Genomic DNA, 23,921 nt, shown 5'->3' on the forward strand with positions numbered 1-23,921 from the left:
AATACATTCCGGGAAAGACAAATGTAACGGCAGACTGTCTGTCGAGATTGGTGGAGGTGGTAGAGAATGATAAATCTCAGGATGAAAATGATCAATGTGATGCTGAGTGTGGCATAAGAGTTTGTGATGTTACGCTGGGGGCTGTAAAGGAAGATGAATGGAGGGATGAGTTGCAAAAGGATAGTGAATTGTGTTCTGTGATGTCTCTTTTGGATCAGCATAAGTCTCGAAGTCTGGTTAAACCTTGGTCGTTAGTTGCGAATGAGTTAGCCGTTGTTGATGGTGTTCTGATGAGGGGCACAAGAATGATTCCCCCATTGAGTTTGAGAGAAGTCATCGTGAACATGGCTCATGAAGGGCATATGGGCATTTCTAAAACCAAAGAGCGCATCCGTCAGGATTTCTGGTGGCCTGGATTAGATTTGATGGTGGAACGTACTGTTAGGGAGTGTACACCTTGTCAAGCTAGTGATAAGGTACTCAAACCAAGATGTTCACCTATGGTTTGTAGAAGTTTACCAAAAAGTCCATGGGATGAATTAGCTATCGATATTGTGGGGCCATTGCATGGAGAACATCAGACTCCTTACCTGTTGGTGTTGCTGGATTTGTATTCACGATGGGTGGAGGTGAGTTTGGTGAGAGAGATCACTTCTCAATCTGTGATCAGTTTTTTAGAATCTGTGTTCAAACGCGAGAGTTTTCCTAACTCTATTCTTTCCGACAATGGTCCGCAGTTCTGTTCTGCTCAGATGGAGGAGTATTTTGTAAAATGTGGAATTGTACATAAAAAAATTGCGTTATACCATCCAGAGGCGAATGGTGCTTTGGAGAGATTTAACAGGACTTTAAAGGAGAGTATACAATTAGCAAAGGTAAACTGTTTAGATTGGAGAAAAGAACTGCAGGGTCGTATAACAGCTTACAGGTACACTCCTCATGCATCAACGGGGAAGACTCCTTTTGAACTGCTCAGGGGAAGGTCTCCAAATACTTGTTTGTGTCCTGGCTGGATGGTTGCTGGGAAGGGTTTGAAAAACAATGGTATTGGGGAATGGAGAGACAAAGAAGTGTCTCTGCAAAGCAAAAGGAAGATTTATGTTGATAAAAGGAATAATGCGAAAGTTACAAATTTTAAGGTTGGAGATAAAGTAAAGGTCAAAGCTCCTGTTGGGTGTCAAAATTGGTAAAAATATACCTCTCCAAAAACTATCATTAAGCTGTTTAAAAATGCTGTCAAGACGGATGATGGTCGCATCTGGAATCATAGTCGTGTAGCACATTTTGGGGGGTGTGGTGTGGCCGACAGGAGAGATGATACTTCTTATCGTTTTCCCTCTGACATTGATTTAAGGTCTGATAATACTCGTAGGAGTGTCAGAACACGCAGGTTTCCTTTACATTTGCGTGATTTTGTGTAGTTCTTTCTACCCTCTTTTTCTTTCTGTTCAAATGTGTTTTTTGTTCTCATGTTATTTCTGTTCTAATGTAAAGAGGAAGAAGTGTAATGATGTAACATGGCTCCATGCCAGAACACTGGGCATGGAACCAGCTTGTTCTGAGGTTCTGTCATGCAGGGTTCTCTGCATGACAGTTGATATGCTGGCTGTTGGTTGAGGCTGTAATAAATACCTCCTACCACATATCTTCATCTGGTGTGGACTCACTTTATTACACTGAGGCCATGAAGTGCTCTGATGCGCCAATGGTTCAGGGCGCCTTTTGCAGTGTAGTGTTCGTAGGCAGTGTCATCTTCAGGATTTTGGGGTCCGGGCCAAGAAATACTTCAGGCGGCCCTGTTGGAAACAGTTTTGAATTTTATCACCAATTTTCCACTAATTCGAGTCACATGACGCCAAACAATGTTCAATTATATGTTAAGGGTTGAGCTAGAGAAATATAAGTAAGATAAGAAGTTCACTTTTCAAGGGACCCCTTTGAAGGTGGGGGCCCTGGGCAACTGCCCACTTTGCCCATGCCTTAAAAACTTCTCTGTTTAAAGGGTGTTGGATGTAGTGTGGCCTACACAGGAGATGTTGGGTTGGCCGAGTGAGTGGTAGACGTACCCCAATCACAGTGCAGTGAATTTGTATCTGATTACTCGACTGTCACAATAAACAGAGAGGTGCACGAGGAGTGGTTTGTTTCATGCAACTTACACCACTCGAGTGTGGAGCAGTAGGGTAAGCCCAGTAGTGACAGAGAAGCGCCCCACAGGAAGGCAAGCCTCACCAACACCAGAGTACAGCTCTACTGATTCAATTGATTCATAAGGGTGGCGGGCATGGACGTTATTTAGTGGCCGCCAAAAGTCGCAGCTGCGACCCCTGGCTTGTCCATTGTGACCCCTCGCCCTGCTTTTGAGACCCCTGGCTTCAGAGGTGCCAGGAGCACAATGACAGTGCGTCCTTAGGGACATCGGTTGAGGCTCCTTTCTCGTTGTTTTCTCTCATTTTATTACACTAATAGTAAATAATGTTTAATTACTCTCTAGTACTGTAATAAAAATACAATTAGCTGGACTATGGCCCTCTCTTGCAGCTGAGGTAAGTAAAAAATGCTTTTAAATGCATGTTGTGTGTTTGCTTGAGGGTGAGTGTGTGTTTGCGTGAGAGTGTGTGTCAGTGTTAATGTGTGTATGTGAAAGCCTGTGGGTATGAATGAAATTGAAGGTCAAATAGTGTGTGATGTCACTTCCACACGCCTTGCATTTTGGTGAATTGATGTTCATAGTGGCGGGAACCAGATTTTCTGAAATGTTGGTAAAGGCCTCAATCATTGAAACACATATAGAATTCTAGCTGATTTTTTTTTGCAGCCTGATGCTTAACGATATGCTGAGAAATAATACTAGGTCGCTAGCTTATGTAGGGTCTGTAACCTCATGGCAAGAACAGATTCACATTTTTCGACCCAGTGCAATGACAATTGAGGGCACAAGAAAACCGAATGGTGTACATCAAAATGTGGCGGATGAATGCTTGAATTACCACATCCTTTCCAGTTGTTCTGGCTAGCATTCCATTCCATCTTATTATGCTCGTGCCATTTGCGATAGTAGCCAACCGTATGAAAATCACACTTCAGCAGCCCCAAAACAGAAAGTCCAGCCCACACCACTATGCCACACCTTCTGGGTGCAGCAAACACAAAACCCCTCAGACATGTTTCAGCCTTACTGGGCCTCATCAGTAAGGTGGGCATTGAATGGACAGAATCCATAATGGCATGGCTGTAGGACCTCAGTCAAATGTAGAGCTTACCATCAAGCAGCAGCAAACGCTGAAAGAATGCCAGTAGTGTGACTAAGGAAGCGCAGAGGGGGAGAGGGGCGGCACAGAGATAGGGGTGCAGATGGAGAGAGGGGGAGGCTAGAAAAAGGAGAAGAAAGAGAGGCATCAAGTCAAGCAGAGGGTTGAAGCGAACAGATGGTAAAAAGCAAGTAGGCAGATGGAGGGAAGGGATATAGTGAGTTGGGGGATATAGTGAGAGTGAGTGGAGAGTAGAAGAGAGGGGTGGAAGAAATATAGGAGACGGGGCAGAGCTGATGAAGAAGAGGATGGAGAAATATGTATAAAGGCAGAAGGGAAAAACAAGGAGGCAGGTGAGGAGGGAGAGCAATTAAGTAAAGGAAGAGGGAAAGGAGGGACATTGTTTGAGGGCAGGATAGGGGGTGTCAAAAAGAGAGCTGGTGGTGGAGAGAGAATGAGCAGAAGTGCTTCTTTTGTCCTAAAAAAAAAAACACATGTAGCTTTGGCTGCAGATGCAGCATTTTTTAACGAGAGAGAGCACCCAGTGCTCCCCCTGCCAGAAAAAAAACATTCACATTCCCGCGCTGCCACTGCCTCCCCCCTCACCTCTTGCGACACCCATGCAGGTGGTAACTGTATGCATGAAAACCACATGGAATTGAAATTCTGTGTTGTTTTGTCCCGAAGAAATCAACCCCAGGCAGTCATTTCCTATTCCATGGGGTTCCAATTGTAAATGCATGGTACTGGGGCAGATTTACTGCGCAGTAGCGGTAAAATCGCTTTCCATTTTACGTTACGCCAGTACCATGAAACTTGTAATCAGGCCCCTTTGTAGAAAACTTAACACTGACCTGCTTTTTTCCTTGCGTCTTCTTGAAGCCAGGTAAGGTCTTTGCTTTTTCAGTCCTTTTTGTACCTAACTTAAATAAATATTACCACCCCAAAGTGTCATTGTAACCTAAGACACGACCGGACTGGGAACCCAAAGCATCCCTGGCAAATTTTGTCAGACAAGCCCCCATAGGGTACATAGCGAGCTGGCCTGTCATACTAGTCCCTATAGGGTACCTAGCAAACGAGCTAACCACTGCAATGGGGGTTGGGGAGTTCCACCCTAAGCAAATTTGGTCAAAAATGACAACACATTTTTCATCAGCTATTCAATTGTATTTGGTTTTAAAGCATAGTAAATGATAACCTTTCAGTGCACAAGGATGCAGCAATTCTTATTGGGGCTCTTCAGTGATTCCCTCACCATCACCCTCTGACAGGGCCTCTCATCTCTCCATAGCCCCACTCTCACATGTATTTCATTTGTTTTATAGCGCCTCTCCTCTCAACAAAGGGTGTGGGGGCACTCCATTACACACACATACAGACATACACAGACAATGAATCATACATGTGTAAATCAGTGTATAGAAAATATTACATAAGACAAAGGGGACTACAAGGTGTAGGATTCACATGTCATCAATACTGATAGGCATTTTTTAAGAGTGCTTGATCTGGGGAAGAATAAACTCAGGATTCAGAACATAAAACAGTAGTTAGGGATGACCTTACTAATAAAAAAAAAATTCTACCCAAAGAAACCCTTTTGAGCAAATTAGGATAATCAAAGACTGGGGGAAAAAACATAACTTTCTAACTTGTACCATACAGTTTGCATGCAGCTCCTTGATAGCAGTTCATAGCTCGCTGTGCTAGATTATCATTTAAAGTTATGTACTGCAAGGTAACAAATGGATCTCTATGACAAAAGCAGTATCCCACTGAGGACTGCACATAAAATACTGTTCTGTGATCTACATAGTACACGTTCTTTGCAGCAGGTATATTAACCCTATACACTACCTTAGATGAGTCAAAACTGCCACTAGACAAAACTCCGATCTCTTTCCAGCAGGTACATTAATCACCAGAGATATCTTGGCATTTTTATTGGCGCCTGAAAACTGTTGGATATAAAAGGAACTCTACAGTGCTAATAAAACTGCTGAACAGCTACAAAAGCAGCCCCAGTAACAAAAGTGGCTCTACACCCTTTCAGCCACCCGGGGAAACACCCGATGCCCGGTAGGGCCAGTCCGGCCTTGACCTAAGAGTATTTCAAGTCACTGCTTCCAGAGGTATCTGCAAGTCCCTGTTTTTCGTATTGTTACTGGCAACAGGAAAGCATCCGGTTGTGGCGTGAATCCATTGGGTGATCAGTCTTTTTTTTATTCTTGAAATGAGCCAAGGGAGAACGTGAGAAACGCAAGAAAAATATCCAAGATGATCGCCTCCAAACCACATGTCACTGTGGAAGGATAGGCGTTCGAGAGTGTGTTGAGAATTCATTAAATCTTAATGAATTCGGAGGGCAAAAGAAAGTATTTCAAAATTGAGACGAGGACAACAACTTGGAGAGAATTTAGCACATTAACTCTGAATATGGCGCTTCTACTTGGCTGAGAAGCTAATTATTGTTCAATAGGAGCACTAAGTCATGAGGATCAGAGCATTTACCGTATTCACTCCAAAGCACTCTCTCCTTTTTTTTCACCCAGCACTCACTATCTCTTCTCTTCCTACAATATTTGCTTAAACATGCGATCCCAGCTTTTGAAGTGTGGTGAAAATCAAGAAAAACTCCTGCACCATGTGGTTTGCTTTCCAACCAGTTTCACGTCATGTTCAAACAGAATCATTACTCTTGTAAAATAAAATAACATTTTATGGCAAAACATTTCATCACATGAATTTTGAAAAGCTTAACAGTTAAAAAAACATTACCTGTTGGGAGTTGAAGAGGAGGGTTTTTGAGGTTACAACAGGGATACTGTTTAGGTAGAAGCCTTCAATGCACATATTTTAGAATATATAAGAATTAGGAAAGCACAAATGGAGCAATTATTTTGTAATTCTGAAATTGTGGTGGAAAAGAGTATTTTAATACGATCAAAACAAATCAGTACACTAGGTGATGCGATTTCCACACATTTCCACACAATATAGTTTGGGCGCTGTATACGTTTATCAGTAAAACTGTATGATGTGTAAAAGTAATGCTAATTTCAATTGAAAATGTGTTATCTTTAATGGCAGTGCGCTACCACGCTATTGCTGGAAGGTAGCTTATTAACAGGGGTTGGTAGGTACCCACTGTTGGAAATGGCCTCTTTTGCGGGGTCATCCGCAGTCTTTTTTCCTCCTTCCTCCTATTTTTTCTGACCTGTTTTTGTTGGCTTTAGGACTATGAGCACTTTACCACTGCTAACCAGTGCTAAAGTGCATATGCTCTCTTTTAAGTTGTATTGGTGATTGGTTTATCCATGATTGGCATGTTTGATTTACTGGTAAGTCCCTAGTAAGGTGTACTAGAGGTGCCCAGGGCCTGTAAATCAAATGCTACTAGTGGGCCTGCAACACTGTTTGTGCCACCCACATTAGTGCCCTGTAAACATGGCTCAGACCTGCCACTGCATATACTAGTGTGTTTTATACGTCCTAACAGTGAAACACTGCCAAATTCGGTTTTCACTGTGCAAGGCCTATCTCTCTCATAGGTTAACATGGGGGCTGCCTTTAAAGATCCTTAAGGCGAAGATTCTCTTTGAGAACAGATAAAAATGTGGAGCTTAGGGTCTCTGAGCTCACAATTTAAAAATACATCTTTTAGTGAAGTTGTTTTTTAGATTGTTAGTTTGAAAATGCCACTTTTAGAAAGTGCTTAATCCATTCTGTGACTCTACCTGCTTGTGGATTCCCCGTATGGTTCAGTTTGATAGTTGGGCTGTTCATACCTCTCCTCTAGACAGTGACACAAAGGGGGCTGGGGTGTAGCCTGCATATCTTGATTAGCCATCTGTGCTAGAGGGGATGGGAGGAGTGGTCACTCACACCTGAAAGGACTGTGCCTGCCCTCACACAATGCCGTCTCCGACCCCATGGTGAGTGTCTGGTGCCTGGCCTGGACGAGGAAGGATCTTGCAAACACTTAAGACTTTGCTTTGAAGTTTGCCAATTTCAAAGGCAGAACTGGGTATAAGAAAAAGACCCAAAACCCCAGACTTGTAGAATCTTTCTTGAATCAAGAGGAACCTCTGCAAGGAGAAGAGCTGAAGAGCTGGAGGAGGAGTACTGTCCCTTTGCTATGTTGTTTTGCTGGACTGGCCTGCAGTAGCTGCTTCTGCCTGAAAAGTGTGCAAAGGGTGAACTTTGCTGTGTGACCTGCTTGAGAAAATTTTCCATGGGCTTGGAGTGGAGCTTGCCTCCTGTTGGAAGTCTCAGGGACACCAAAGACTTCAGTTTCCTCAACCTGCAGCACTGGGAACTGTGTGTTTTGTGCTGTTCAAGAGGAGAAACCACTGTGCCGCCGCCAATGATGCCACTGGCCTGCACCGTGACCTGCCGACGCCACACGGAGTAGCATTGCCCCGCTTTGCACCGAGACCCTGGTCTCCCCGACGCCGTCATCGGATGACTTCACCAAGCCTATGCTCGCACCGCGACCTGTGGCCCGTGCACTCTGGCATCGCCTGCTCACACAGCACCCTGGGGATTCCCGACGCCGCCGCTCCTGCTGACACCGGTGCCGCTGCCTGCACCGTGGCCTTTGGACACCGCTCATGAGGTACACGAAGCACTGTCCTGTCCCACACCGCAGCCCCGATCCACCGACGCTAGCATCATCGGCTCCTGTGTCGTCACCAGGCATCCATCAGCGCTTCAGCAACGATGGCGCCGCTGCCTGCACCGTGACCTGTGGACACCACACGTTGCACCGCCCGCTCCACATCGCAGCCCTGGTCTCACCGACGCCACTGGACGCCATCTCCAAGCCGCTGCCTGCACCGTGAACTGTGGGCACCGCACGTCGCATCGTCCCGCTTCGCACCGCAGCCCTAACGCCATCCACGCCGGCGCACCTGACTTCATCAGCCTGGAGTTCGATCCACAATGCATGTGACCTCGAGGGCCTGACAACCCCTGCACCGACTCCGGAACCGACACCGCAATGTCAGCGACGGCGTTCTCCGGAGCTCACCGCGAGGATCATGACGCCCTGCAAATCCAAGGTACTGTTTGCGGGTCTTCCCGACACCGTAGCTGGCCTGCGACGCCACGGCCGGCCTGAACAGTTGGTTTTGCTGATCAGGATGGAGATAGGGTCAATGGTGTAGTGTGGGGTAAGTGTCCATGGTATAGACCCAGACTGTATTACATTCACATGTGCACATTCATGTTTGAGGTGCTCTCCAAACATAAAACATTGATGTATATTCATCTGGGTCCACAGACCATTTTCTCACTAGGCACTGCCCAAATTCACTGCAGCACTAATGACTTTCTAGTCTTTGAAGAATTCAAATAACAGGAACCACATTTAGATGATTTCGCACATGACAACATTTGGGCACATCTTGGAGAGACATTGGGAAATACATTGGGGAAATGAAGACATTACTATAAGTCAGTGTTCTGCAAAGTCGGTCTTGGAGAGCCGGGTCCATGCCAGATTTTTAGCATATCCACATTTAGAATAATGTAGATTTCTGAAACATCTTTTTTCTAAATGTGGATATGCAAAAAATCTGGCATTGGCCCTGCTGTCCAATACCAACTTTGCAGAACCCTGCTATAAGTGATGTCCTGTGAAATTTGACTGGGTGATGACATCACAAGAATGCAAATCACATGGCAATGTACACACCCTAGATGAAAAAACAGTGTAGTTTTAGCTCCAGGTGATATAAAGAGGAACACACTGATTACATCCCACTGGCTTGAACCATAGGGTTTTCCTGAGCTCCTGAAAATGGTCAAGCTTCAATGGAAATATTTCTGATGGCACCCTGCAATGTTTTCATATTGGGATCCTTATATACCAGAGTTCACTGAGGGATTTCACAGCCCACTTCCTACTTCTGAATTCCTGTTTAGATACCGTCTCCAAGTTGGTTGAACAAAAATTTCTTATAAGTACGAATACGGAATGTGTGATCAAGAGGAACCACCAACATCAAGCCAGGTGCATACATCCACAGTTTGGCTTTGTTACCTGGACCCACTTAAACATTTTGTATCAAGATGCTCGAGCCTCGAGGAGGACTTTTTTTCATCTATATTTTTTAAGTACAAAGGTAGAATTCTTCACTGAGACAAACACCTAAGGTGTGGTACAAGAATACCATTGTCAGAATACTGCTTGAAAAAAATAGTGCGTCATAAACATGGTTTACAAAAATGTTCCCCTTTGGAACAGGAAATCTACGCCTGATGGTACAATACTTTTGTTAACGATATTTGCGACATTATTCATGCCAAACAATATTTCTGACAATATTACCAGAATGATTTAACTTTGCTATCTTGATCCAGCATGAGTGATGTGTGCTTCCACACTTCTCCGCATCCAGCTATATACTCACAAAGTTTGCTAGAAGTACACCTCAAGAAAGGGGAATTGATAAGCAAGAGAAACATCCTTCTGTCTGATCTCACAGCTGGGCACAGTCTTCACTGCAGGAGCAATGATCTCTGAGGACAAGAGGAAGCCTTTGGTGTTATTATCATTCTGAATCCTGCACCTAATTTCTAATACTGTATGTGATATTCCTGGTAAGAGTCCCTTCATTTCCAACTCTCTATGATTTAGTAAAACTCTGTGTCTTCCTAGAGCTGAAACACTATCATAATATAAATAATGTATGCAAGGAGTACTCTGAGATGTATGTGCTACTGATTATAGACAGCTACCTTCAATGTTATACAAATATGTTCTGTCATTTAAATTATTTTCAATGTCACATGTTCGTAAACTGTAAAACAATTAATGCACACCAGTATTATGGAATTCACCTAACAAGCAGTTTCCTTGCTATGTAAGACAATTATCTTAATACAATAAGTGTCTCAAAAGGAGGTTATCTAGGTTTGTTCAAAGACAAGGATACGCTTGTAGAAACAAACAAGGGCAAATGTAGAAATTCATAATCTTCAGGGAATAACTTCAGAAAATAGTATTCAATCGCTAAATCTATATCTTAACACTATTATTGTACTAGAATGCGTATCTTTATCCAGTTCAGTCTTTCGTTGACTTCCAAAGAAAATATCAGTCTGCAAACTCTAACAATGAGGTCCCTCCTGCAGCAACTATGTATCTTGATTGGCTAGTATAGGTGCTATGGGCCACAAGGACCTAAACCCTAAGAGTTCAAGATGGCGGCCATCATCTGCAAGTCCAGTGAGAGTCCTGTTTCTACATGGGACATGTAGTCTTCATTGGCTTCACTCGTGTGTCACACACAGCGCTTTCATCAGAGATGCAAAGCCTGTTTCCAAGCAGCACCCACTCACCAGGCATACTACTATCCTCTCCTGATTCTGAAGTTATGTACATTCTGATAGTTAGATGTATCACACCTCAATGCAAAGCGTGCCACAAGAGGTAAGTATGGGATGTGGATCATGACAGATATTCTGACATTCAACCATATTTAACTTGCATCTGACTATATATTCGTGCAGGTCAGCCACAAGGAGTATCCTGATAAACCACCTGCATGAAGGTTAGATGCATTATTTTGACTATTTCTAAATTTGCAATTTTTTTTTGCAACAGTATTTCCCAATGTAGTTGTATTGGCAACATTTTGTCTTTCCCGATAATTTAACTTGTTTACCTCTCGTTCATTGTTTGTTGTTTTTTAAACTTTTTTCATTACAGTTTGGTCTTTACACTCCAAGGCTGCCCCCATTGATGCTTCTTTACCACTGTGACCCTCATATATGACCTTGCTGGAACTCAGCACAGCTCATGCTAGAACTGTGGCCTCGCTCACCCAGAGCCTTGCAGTCACACTCTATTCATTATTGAATTTGAGTTTTATAGAGCACAAACCATACCCTACTGGGCATTGGATCGCTGTTTATGAAATGATAACTATGTACCTCAAAATGATATAAATGTAAGATGAGGCTACATCAAAACTTGTAAAAATAAAACTGCAGGCAGACAGAGCAAATTGCAATATTCTGTTTTTATCAACCTTACAAAAGCGAAAGAATCAATTTTAATCTTCTTTGTGCCTGTCAAAAGGTATTTAAACAAGTGGATTTTAGAGAGCGCTGTATTCTCTGGAGTACAAGGAAGCAAATTTAATATTCTTGGCGCCTCCTCAAAAATATTTGCGTAACGATTTTCTTTTATGAAACCAAGGCTTTACATGTCAAAGGCTTTTTTACTCCTTGTCATTGACTACCTCCAGCCCTAGGTATCGTACAAATGTGTTCTTATGGCATAGTTTAATAAACAAGCTAGTCCAGTTAAACAAAAGTAGCGTGCTTCATATAAATCACAGTGTAATTGCCATATTCTTGTGGAGCATATAGAATATTCTATTTATGCATCTATTTCTTTTGTTGATGATTTTGTGTATCAATCTAATCTCAAATAAATTGACTTCTGGGAAATACTAAATTTTAACAATTGTCTTTCCTTACAGTCCTCAGGTTGTGAGGATCTGATGTAGCATTGGATGTAGACTCTTTATATCTCATTTTGGGTATTAAAATAAGGGGCCAGATTTACTAATTTTTTATGCAGTGCAGTGCAGAAACCAAAATTCCAACTCTGTGAAGCACAAAACCATATCAGTGAACATTGTCATGCGGCTGCGGTCTTTCCAAGCACTGTCTTGCACAAAGCACAGCCTTGTACCATAGCACAGGTGAGTCTGCACTGATTAGCCTATGATTTTTAATTCATTCAATCTTTCTAGTACAAATTCCTATGCTTAGACAACCTCAGAAGCATCCCAATGTATTAGATACATACTGAGCACTTCAGCACACATTTAACGTGCAGTACTTTTTTTTTTTTTTAGAAATAAACACACTTTCCCTGGTTAAAGCTTCCTTCAAGGAGGTGTTAGTTTTTGACATAAAGTCGAATCAGGCTGTTTTAATAGGTTGTGCTTTCATCAAAACCTATAGGTATTTGAGCTGATCCACTGCGGTAACACCCCAGTAATGCCCCTTTGACACAAAGCAGTGCAAAGTGTTTGTTAAGCTCGGAAAAAGGCATCTTTCTAGTGCAAAACACCTTTTGTGCTGGACGGCAAATACCCCTGTGAGACCTGTAAATGTAGGCCTGTGTCTGCCACTATGAATCGGCTACCACTTTTGTATTTGACGGGTAGTCCTGGAGACTCAAGTAGATGTGAGTGAAGTTAACACGTCCTGCTAATCTCATTGCCTGTCTTTTTATACACGTAACTAATGTTAAAAATGGTAGGTGGCATGCACAAAGTAGTCTTTCAAAATCTGCACTAATGGAAAAATTAAAAAAAAATATATTGAAAAAACGTTTCTTGTTAGAGAATTCAGTTCAGGTGACACTTGCTTAAAGTTCACAAACTTCATAACTTGATAAACTTGTGAATCTGTGACCTTCACAAAACTTTGTCTTTCAAATTTTAATTTGCAAACCTCGAACTCCTAATTATGTAAAGGAATTAGTGGTGCAGGGTGAATTCTAGAGTTTCTTTTTTGATGTATTATAGAGCACTGAATTACATATATCAGCTGGAACCAGGCAATTCATCAGAATTTATGAATTCATTGTTCACGATCACACGCTGGGGATATTCAGATTGGTTATGACTCTTTATTCTAATCACACCTCTTTTTCTATCTGAAAATATATCTTGTAGGCTGTGAATGAGGTCTAACTGAATGAGAATGGTCTCTTATCACTGTGCATATCAACTAATCTCTTAGTTAAAGGAAGGGAATAACTCCGTGCTCAACTAAGGGCATGAAGGATTCAATTTTCACTATCAAAGTTCAGCACAAACTGCAAATTTTGCGCACCATGGAGTTGTAAAGCGAGTTGCCTTGTATCAGATTGCCTGTGGAAGAAGTTTCACACAATAAAAAGTTTGAAGGAGTGTTTTGACACAAATGCCCATCTTTTGCAGGGTATTCTCCTGCTGAAAATTAGTTTTCTTTGGACTTTTCAGAAGTAGCATTACCATTTTTATGCGATTTGTTTAAAAAAACCTCTCAAGTTTTTATAAAATGTTCACAAAACGTGCAGAACCAAAGGGTGCGGAGTTCGCCTGCCATGGCCCAGACTACATGCGCATCTCATGGAGAAGAGACTTCCCCGGGAGGCTGGAAGGGTGGGGAGCGCTTTTGTTACTGGGGGCAGTTTTGTAGCAGTGCAGCAGTTTTAAAAGCGTTGCAGAGTTCCTTGTATATCCAACAGTTTTCAGGCAACAATACAAGTGCCAAGATAACTCTGGTGATTAATGTACCTGCTGGAGGCAGTGGGAGATTTGCCTAGTGGTAGTTTTGTCTCATCTGAGGGAGCTCAGTGGGTTAATATGCCTGCTGCAAAGAACATGTACTATGCCGATCACAGAACAGTATTTTATCTGCAAAGTTCAGGAGGATGCTGCTTTTGTCACAGGGATCCATTTGTTACTGTGCAGTTCATAAGTAACAATCATAATCTGTCACAGTGAGCTATGAACTGCCACCAAAGAGCTGCAAGCAAACTGCATGGTGCAGGTTAGAAAGATGTCTTTTCCAGTCGTTAATTATCCTAATTTTGCTAAAAAGGGTGTGTTTTGGTAGAAATAAATTGTTATTAGTAAAGTCAACTCTAACCACTGTGTTACGTTCTGAAGTGAGAATCTATGCTTCCCCTGACCAAGCATTCGAAAATGCCTACCAGAATGGATGACATGTGAATCCTAAGCCTTGCAGTCCCCTTTGTCTTATATAACATTTATTTTCTATACACTGATTTGCACATGTATGATTCGTTGTCTTTATATATGTGTGTGATGTAAAGTGCTCCAACAACCTACGCTAGTAAGAAAGGTGCTAAAAAAGAAATGAAATACATGTGAGAGAGGGGCAATGGAGAGGTGAGAAGCACTGTTAGAGGGTGATGGTGAGGGAATCATTGAAGAGCCCCAATAAAGATTGCTGCATCCTGGTCCTCTGTAAGGTCATCATTTACTATGCTTTAAAAACTAATATAATTGAATATATAATGAAAAATGCGTTGTAGAATGCATTGTTTTTGCCATTTTTCCCCAAATTGTTTTGGGTGGGACAAAACCTCCGCCCCTCCCCCCCAAAGCCCCACTGTAGTGGTCAGGCTTGCTAGCTATGTACTGTATGGGGGCTGGTCTGACAAAATTTGCCAGGGCTGCTTTGGGTATCCAGTCTGGCACTGGGAAAATGCCACCCCGGCCTTCATTTGGGAAGTAAAGGACAGCCATGATTGGAAAGCAGTGGGCTCCCCAAATCTTTGGGGTCCGATGCCTCTGCAGCACTAATGGTAGCCCCAGCACTGCTTTAAGTCAGCACTAGTCATAAAGCCCTGCAAGAACATCCCTGTCTGTTTCTAGTACTTCCCACCAGAAGTTACTCCGGTCTTGCCTCCCCTCGAAGCTATCTCTTCGTTATCGATTGTCTCTGCTCCTCATTTGCTTCTCGAGGCGAAGGCATGATTATATTGATGGGATTTCCTTGGTTGTGCACCAGGCACAATGTAGTTTGGCTAGCAGCCCATTGGCTTTCATTGATTGTTGCCTGTGAACCTGGCTGTTTATTCAATTTACTGTTCTACAGTGATGGGGGAATAAAGAAAAGTGGTAGGGAGTGAGGAAATGAATTTTAAAGAGCCTACCACTCCAAAGGTAGAACACAAGCTATGCGCAGCCAGGTCAAAGCCGCTGTACTACTAGGGTCCCAGGATGCTGCGATCGACAAGAACGTTGAAAAAAATAGGGAACATTCAGACATTATTTTCTAAAAACACAACAAAGGTCATAATGGAATGTGTGATTGGCCGTTGGCAATGTCATACTGCATGCTTTGTTATTTGTTGGCCGGTGTGTTTTTCTTAGAATTTATCCTTTATAATCTCAACGGCTATGTGCTTTTGCTTCGATCTTTGTGCAATGTAGGCGTTGAATTGTTGAGGTGAGCTTGTTACTGTGCACTGTTGAAGCACTCAAAGCAGCACAGGCAATGCTCCATTGATAAGCTGTGGAAATAGACAGTCCATTGATTCCTCTTGGTGGCTGGCAGTCTACCTTGTTTCTGCTCATCGTTATGAGACACTATGTTGCTGCTGCTCCGGCCTGAGCTGGGGAAACATACTCCTTCCATGTTTGTCTCTTCTGTTACTGTCTGAAGGTTGATCTTGTTTGACTTGGTGAGGTGTGCCTGGTTCTGCTCATTTTTCTGACACAGTCGCTTGCATTCTTCAAGTGCTGCAGTTTGGTTGTGGAAAACATCACAATCTACTCCCTGTCTGTTAGAGTCCACTCGCGGTCTTCACAGCAACTGCTGGTGTGGTGATTGCGCGGAAGGCTGAATCGTTTGTTGAGTGCATGCCATGTTTCGCCCCACTCTGGAAGCTTTTGTTTATTTTTTTGAATTCCCAAAGCTGCCCTGACATGTAGGGAGTCTTTTCCCTCTGTGTTGGGTTCATTGTTTGATCTTCTTGCTTGGAAGTGGTATGCCTATCGTGGCATTCCCAGACAGGGAAATCTAGTCACTGTCCCTATGCTCGAAATAGGATGGGGTGACCATCACTACGACCTGGCAGCCCTGTGGCCGACGGGCCACACGGTCAAGGGTTTGCAAAAGGAGAGCCAACAGAGCCCTCCCATTAAAACCCTCTAGTCCCCCCTCTAATTGAGGTGGGTAACGTTGACCTTTTAGACAGCGCATTTGCTGTCTGTTGCAAGGCATATTGTGGCTTACAAAGAGCATAGAGATGCACAGGGTCTGTCTGTTGCTTACCATTTCTTGTCACTCATATTTTTCTGTTTCTTATTCATGTTCCAGCTTGTCAATCTAATGTTTGGCCCTCCCATGGAGCACTGCCTCCTTACAATCACTTTGACTGGCTGGTATCACTGCTTCACTTACTTGCTTTACAAGCACTACCTTTTTCTTTTTTATGAGGCAGTACATGCTTTTTTTGAGTTGTCTCTCTCATGTATGTTTCTTCCACTGCATTCCATGTTGCTCTTTGTTGCCCGACTGCTCTTCCCCGCCCCCTCCCCTCTTGCCGTCACCGGTGTGCTTCTTCTCAAAGCATCTCCCAACCGCACCTTCTGTGTAGCCTTCCCCCAACTCCTGTTTTCCATTTGCTTCCACTCGCATGGTGCGCATGCCTACAAAATGTCACAGGTGGCCATGTCAAAAACTTTTTTTTTTTTCCTTTAGCCATGCTGCGCAGCAACCGGAATGCTGGGCAGTGTGACTAAAAACATTGGCAAAGCCAATAGGTAACTAAGGTAAGATGTATTGGCATTGAAGATGTTTCTTTATAGCTATGAGTGAAAACCCTGGCCAAACCGCCTTTGGAATTTTCGGTGAAGATTTGACACTAACTTTTGTTAAACTTTTCCTATGTAGAGCATTCGCAAGACAACCAGTGGGTCTAGTACATGCTTTATAAAACTGTACGTAAATAGATAAAATAATTGTAAACCTTATTTGGAAGATCTAACCAACACCATAGCCATTGAAATACATTGGCATGAATGGATAATTTAGGCGGTCACAGCAGGAAAGGGAATTTCTTTAAAGAAAACTGATGTGGATTTCTGGGTCTGGCCATCTTTTTCAACTCAATTCCAGTAAAAACTGACCATTTTACTTCTGTGACCCACCAAATTATGTCTTCAGTCCAATTCATTTCAAGGGAAAGTTCTTATACAACCAGAACTCTAATGTCAAAGCAGAAGATCCACGATACAGCTTAGGAAAGTCATACGGCAGAAAGCGACGTGGGAAGAGGGTTGAGGCAGTTGTGAGAAGGTAGCCTCTTTCTAGCCTTGTTACCCCCACTTTTGGCCTGTTTGTGAGTGTATGTCAGGGTGTTTGTCACTGTTTTCACTGTCTCACTGGGATCCTGATAGCCAGGCCTCAGTGCTCATAGTGAAAACACTATGTTTTCAGTATGGTTGTTATGTGTCACTGGGATCCTGCTGGTCAGGACCCCAGTGCTCATAGGTTTGTGGCCTATATGTATGTGTCACTGGGACCCTGTCACACAGGGCCCCAGTGCTCATAGGTGTGCATGTATATGTTCCCTGTGTGGTGCCTAACTGTCTCACTGAGGCTCTGCTAACCAGAACCTCAGTGGTTATGCTCTCTCATTACTTTCAAATTGTCACTAACAGGCTAGTGACCAATTTTACCAATTTACATTGGCTTACTGGAACACCCTTATAATTCCCTAGTATATGGTACTGAGGTACCCAGGGTATTGGGGTTCCAGGAGATCCCTATGGGCTGCAGCATTTCTTTTGCCACCCATAGGGAGCTCTGACAATTCTTACACAGGCCTGCCACTGCAGCCTGAGTGAAATAACGTCCACGTTATTTCACAGCCATTTTACACTGCACTTAAGTAACTTATAAGTCACCTATATGTCTAACCTTTACCTGGTAAAGGTTAGGTGCAAAGTTACTTAGTGTGAGGGCACCCTGGCACTAGCCAAGGTGCCCCCACATTGTTCAGAGCCAATTCACTGAACTTTGTGAGTGCGGGGACACCATTACACGCGTGCACTACATATAGGTCACTACCTATATGTAGCTTCACCATGGTAACTCCGAATATGGCCATGTAACATGTCTATGATCATGGAATTGCCCCCTCTATGCCATCCTGGCATTGTTGGTACAATTCCATGATCCCAGTGGTCTGTAGCACAGACCCTGGTACTGCCAGACTGCCCTTCCTGGGGTTTCTCTGCAGCTGCTGCTGCTGCCAACCCCTCAGACAGGCAGCTGCCCTCCTGGGGTCCAGCCAGGACTGGCCCAGGATGGCAGAACAAAGAACTTCCTCTGAGAGAGGGTGTGACACCCTCTCCCTTTGGAAAATGGTGTGAAGGCAGGGGAGGAGTAGCCTCCCCCAGCCTCTGGAAATGCTTTGTGGGGCACAAATGTGCCCAATTCTGCATAAGCCAGTCTACACCGGTTCAGGGACCCCTTAGCCCCTGCTCTGGCGCGAAACTGGACAAAGGAAAGGGGAGTGACCACTCCCCTGACCTGCACCTCCCCTGGGAGGTGTCCAGAGCTCCTCCAGTGTGCTCCAGACCTCTGCCATCTTGGAAACAGAGGTGCTGCTGGCACACTGGACTGCTCTGAGTGGCCAGTGCCACCAGGTGACGTCAGAGACTCCTGCTGATAGGCTCCTTCAGGTGTTAGTAGCCTTTCCTCTCTCCTAGGTAGCCAAACCCTCTTTTCTGGCTATTTAGGGTCTCTGTCTCTGGGGAAACTTTAGATAACGAATGCATGAGCTCAGCCGAGTTCCTCTGCATCTCCCTCTTCACCTTCTGATAAGGAATCGACCGCTGACCGCGCTGGAAGCCTGCAAACCTGCAACATAGTAGCAAAGACGACTACTGCAACTCTGTAACGCTGATCCTGCCGCCTTCTCGACTGTTTTCCTGCTTGTGCATGCTGTGGGGGTAGCCTGCCTCCTCTCTGCACCAGAAGCTCCGAAGAAATCTCCCGTGGGTCGACGGAATCTTCCCCCTGCAACCGCAGGCACCAAAAAGCTGCATTACCGGTCCCTTGGGTCTCCTCTCAGCACGACGAGCGAGGTCCCTCGAATCCAGCGACACTGTCCAAGTGACCCCCACAGTCCAGTGACTCTTCAGCCCAAGTTTGGTGGAGGTAAGTCCTTGCCTCACCTCGCTGGGCTGCATTGCTGGGAACCGCGACTTTGCAAGCTACTCCGGCCCCTGTGCACTTCCGGCGGAAATCCTTCGTGCACAGCCAAGCCTGGGTCCACGGCACTCTAACCTGCATTGCACGACTTTCTAAGTTGGTCTCCGGCGACGTGGGACTCCTTTGTGCAACTTCGGCGAGCACTGTTTCACGCATCCTCGTAGTGCCTGTTTCTGGCACTTCTCCGGGTGCTACCTGCTTCAGTGAGGGCTCTTTGTCTTGCTCGACGTCCCCTCTCTCTGCAGGTCCAATTTGCGACCTCCTGGTCCCTCCTGGGCCCCAGCAGCGTCCAAAAACGCCAAACGCACGATTTGCGTGTAGCAAGGCTTGTTGGCGTCCATCCGGCGGGAAAACACTTCTGCACGACTCTCCAAGGCGTGGGGGATCCATCCTCCAAAGGGGAAGTCTCTAGCCCTTGTCGTTCCTGCAGTATTCACAGTTCTTCAGCCTAGTAAGAGCTTCTTTGCACCAACCGCTGGCATTTCTTGGGCATCTGCCCATCTCCGAGCTGCTTGTGACTTTTGGACTTGGTCCCCTTGTTCCACAGGTACCCTCAGTCAGGAATCCATCGTTGTTGCATTGCTGATTTGTGTTTTCCTTACATTCTCCCTCTAACACGACTATTTTGTCCTTAGGGGAACTTTAGTGCACTTTGCACTCACTTTTCAGGGTCTTGGGGAGGGTTATTTTTCTAACTCTCACTATTTTCTAATAGTCCCAGCGACCCTCTACAAGGTCACATAGGTTTGGGGTCCATTCGTGGTTCGCATTCCACTTCTGGAGTATATGGTTTGTGTTGCCCCTATCCCTATGTTTCCCCATGGCATCCTATTGTAACTATACATTGTTTGCACTGTTTTCTAAGACTATACTGCATATTTTTGCTATTGTGTATATATATCTTGTGTATATTTCCTATCCTCTCACTGAGGGTACACTCTAAGATACTTTGGCATATTGTCATAAAAATAAAGTACCTTTATTTTTAGTATAACTGTGTATTGTGTTTTCTTATGATATTGTGCATATGACACTAAGTGGTACTGTAGTAGCTTCACACGTCTCCTAGTTCAGCCTAAGCTGCTCTGCTAAGCTACCATTATCTATCAGCCTAAGCTGCTAGACACCCTATACACTAATAAGGGATAACTGGGCCTGGTGCAAGGTGCAAGTACCCCTTGGTACTCACTACAAGCCAGCCCAGCCTCCTACATTGGTTGTGCAGTGGTGGGATAAGTGCTTGAGACTACTTACCACTCTTGTCATTGTACTTTTCATAAGAGAAAAATATACAAAACAAGGTCAGTGTATATACACATAGCCAAAAAGTTTTGCATTTCCTCTTTTCACTCTTTTCTAAGTGCTGAAAAGTACTTCTAAAACTTTCAAAAAGTTCTTAAAAGTTTAAAAAGTTTTTTCTGTCTTTCCAAAAAGTTCTGAAAACTTTTTTTCTTTTTCTATCACTTTAACTCTCTCTAAAAAATGTCTGGCACAGGCAAAAATGTTGAACTGACCAAACTTGCATATGATCACCTTAGCTGGAAAGGAGCAAGGAGTCTCTGCATAGAGAGAGGTTTGAGTGTAGGGAAGAATCCTTCCTTAGAACTGTTAATTAATATGCTTAGAGTACAGGATAAGGCCATAAGTGCCCAATCTGGTGAAAAAGTAGCTAATGGTTCTCAATCTGATCCAGGGACTCCCCCAGGAAAAGGTTCAGGAAAGAAACTTCTCAGCCTGCCCATTACTAGACAGTCTAGCATAGTTGGTACAGAGGTTGAATCACACCATACTGATGGTGTGCTCTCACATTATACTGGTAGCCAAGCTGTTAGGGTGCCCTCTGTAAGGGACAGGTCTCCTTCTGTTCATTCCCATCATACCTCTGTATCTAGAAATGTCCCTCCCACCCACCCTGATGACAGATTGTTAGAAAGGGAGCTCAATAGATTGAGAGTGGAACAAACCAGACTGAAGCTCAAGAAGCAACAGCTGGATTTGGATAGACAGTCTTTAGAATTAGAGAAGGAAAGACAGAAGTTGGGTTTAGATACCCATGGTGGCAGCAGCAGTATTCCCCATAGTCATCCTGCAAAAGAGCATGATTCCAGGAATCTGCACAAGATAGTTCCCCCTTATAAGGATGGGGATGACATTAACAAGTGGTTTGCTGCACTTGAGAGGGCCTGTGCTGTACAGGATGTCCCTCAAAAGCAGTGGGCTGCTATCCTATGGCTATCATTTACTGGAAAAGGTAGGGATAGGCTCCTTACTGTAAAAGAAAATGATGCTAATAATTTCCAAGTTCTTAAGAATGCACTCCTGGATGGTTATGGCTTAACCACTGAACAGTACAGGATAAAGTTCAGAGAGACCAAAAAGGAGTCTTCACAAGACTGGGTTGATTTCATTGACCAGGCAGTGAAAGCCTTGGAGGGGTGGTTACATGGCAGTAAAGTTACTGATTATGACAGCCTGTATAACTTAATCCTGAGAGAGCATATACTTAATAATTGTGTGTCTGATTTGTTGCACCAGTACCTGGTAGACTCTGATCTGACCTCTCCCCAAGAATTGGGAAAGAAGGCAGACAAATGGGTCAGAACAAGGGTGAACAGAAAAGTTCATACAGGGGGTGACAAAGATGGCAATAAGAAGAAAGATGGTGAAAAATCTCAAGATAAGCATGGGGATAAGGGTAAAACCAAAGATCCCACTTCAAATCTTAAACACTCTTCAGAGGGTGGGGATAAAACAAATTCTTCCTCTTCTTCCCAACCTGCACACATTAAAAAGCCTTGGTGCTTTGTGTGTAAAAACAGAGGCCATAGGCCAGGGGATAAGTCCTGTCCAGGTAAACCCCCTGAGCCTACCACCACTAATACATCAAGCTCTAGTGCCCCTAGCAGTAGTGGTACTAGTGGTGGGACTGCTGGCAACAGTCAAGCAAAGGGTGTAGTTGGGTTCACTTATGGGTCCATAGTGAAAACTGATGTCATCAGTCCCAAGACAGTTTCTGTCACACCTAGTGGCATTGGCCTTGCCACACTGGCTGCTTGTCCCCTTACAATGGATAAGTACAGGCAGACAGTTTCAATAAATGGTGTTGAGGCCTTGGCCTACAGGGACACAGGTGCCAGTTTCACTTTGGTGACTGAAAACCTAGTGCCTCCTGAACAACACATCATTGGACAACAGTATAAGATTATTGATGTCCATAACTCCACTAAGTTTCTTCCCTTAGCTATAATTCAGTTTAGTTGGGGTGGAGTTACTGGCCCTAAGCAGGTGGTGGTATCACCTAGCTTACCTGTAGACTGTCTCTTAGGTAATGACCTAGAGGCCTCAGGTTGGGCTGATGTAGAGTTTTATGCCCATGCAGCCATGCTGGGCATCCCTGAGGAATTGTTCCCTCTCATTTCTACTGAAATGAAAAAGCAAAGGAGAGAAGGCCTGAAAACTCAGGATCCCTCTCCATCAACAGGTAAAAAGGGTATCACAGTATCCCCTAACCACCCTACCATTCAGGATACCATTCCTGTGGTGGGAGAAACCTCTCCTGGGGTGGCACCTGTTCCAAGGGAATCATCAGCTGGCAAAGCTGGACTCCCTGAGGTAGAAGTACCTCTCTGTGGGATAACTAACATTGGTGACAAAAAGAGCACCATTTTAGTTAACATGGAGCATCCCTCCAACCCTCCCAGAGAAACTTTAGTGCAGAAACCCTGCACTGCCTCACAACACTTAGGACAGCATCCCTGCCCTAGTGTGGAGCTGATAGGACAGCATCCCTGCCCTGCTCCAACCCAAGAGAAACAGCATCCCTGTTCTCTCTTCCAGCCATATGGACAAAGTTTTTGCCCAGCTATGGCTTTACTGAGACAGCATCCCTGTCTGGCATTTCCATCATTACAAATAGGTTCAGTGGATAATTCCCACTGCTCTAAACTAAAACTTACTGATAGAAACTCTGAAAATACATCTTCACATTGTTGGTTAGCTAAAAAACTTCAAACAGGGTGGTTTACATCCCCACAGGGAAGTAACCATATAGTGGATGATAAAGGGAGTAACCAGTCTATTGCAGAGCTACTCTCTACTTATCACCACTTAGACAATAAAGTCTCAACTGGCCAAGGTTAGCCTTATTGTCCTTCGTTTGGGGGGGGGTTGTGTGAGAAGGTAGCCTCTTTCTAGCCTTGTTACCCCCACTTTTGGCCTGTTTGTGAGTGTATGTCAGGGTGTTTGTCACTGTTTTCACTGTCTCACTGGGATCCTGATAGCCAGGCCTCAGTGCTCATAGTGAAAACACTATGTTTTCAGTATGGTTGTTATGTGTCACTGGGATCCTGCTGGTCAGGACCCCAGTGCTCATAGGTTTGTGGCCTATATGTATGTGTCACTGGGACCCTGTCACACAGGGCCCCAGTGCTCATAGGTGTGCATGTATATGTTCCCTGTGTGGTGCCTAACTGTCTCACTGAGGCTCTGCTAACCAGAACCTCAGTGGTTATGCTCTCTCATTACTTTCAAATTGTCACTAACAGGCTAGTGACCAATTTTACCAATTTACATTGGCTTACTGGAACACCCTTATAATTCCCTAGTATATGGTACTGAGGTACCCAGGGTATTGGGGTTCCAGGAGATCCCTATGGGCTGCAGCATTTCTTTTGCCACCCATAGGGAGCTCTGACAATTCTTACACAGGCCTGCCACTGCAGCCTGAGTGAAATAACTTCCACGTTATTTCACAGCCATTTTACACTGCACTTAAGTAACTTATAAGTCACCTATATGTCTAACCTTTACCTGGTAAAGGTTAGGTGCAAAGTTACTTAGTGTGAGGGCACCCTGGCACTAGCCAAGGTGCCCCCACATTGTTCAGAGCCAATTCAC

At 44.2% G+C, this 23,921-nt stretch overlaps 1 protein-coding gene across 1 annotated transcript in view; it reads left to right on the plus strand.

The window, feature by feature from the left end:
* The window catches only part of TMEM178B (transmembrane protein 178B), a 567,200-nt gene that overhangs the window by 345,512 nt on the left and 197,767 nt on the right, over window positions 1-23,921 (plus strand). The window lies entirely within an intron of this gene.

Source organism: Pleurodeles waltl, chromosome 4_1 (assembly GCF_031143425.1).
Source record: "Pleurodeles waltl isolate 20211129_DDA chromosome 4_1, aPleWal1.hap1.20221129, whole genome shotgun sequence".
Classification (NCBI taxonomy): Eukaryota; Metazoa; Chordata; class Amphibia; order Caudata; family Salamandridae; genus Pleurodeles; species Pleurodeles waltl.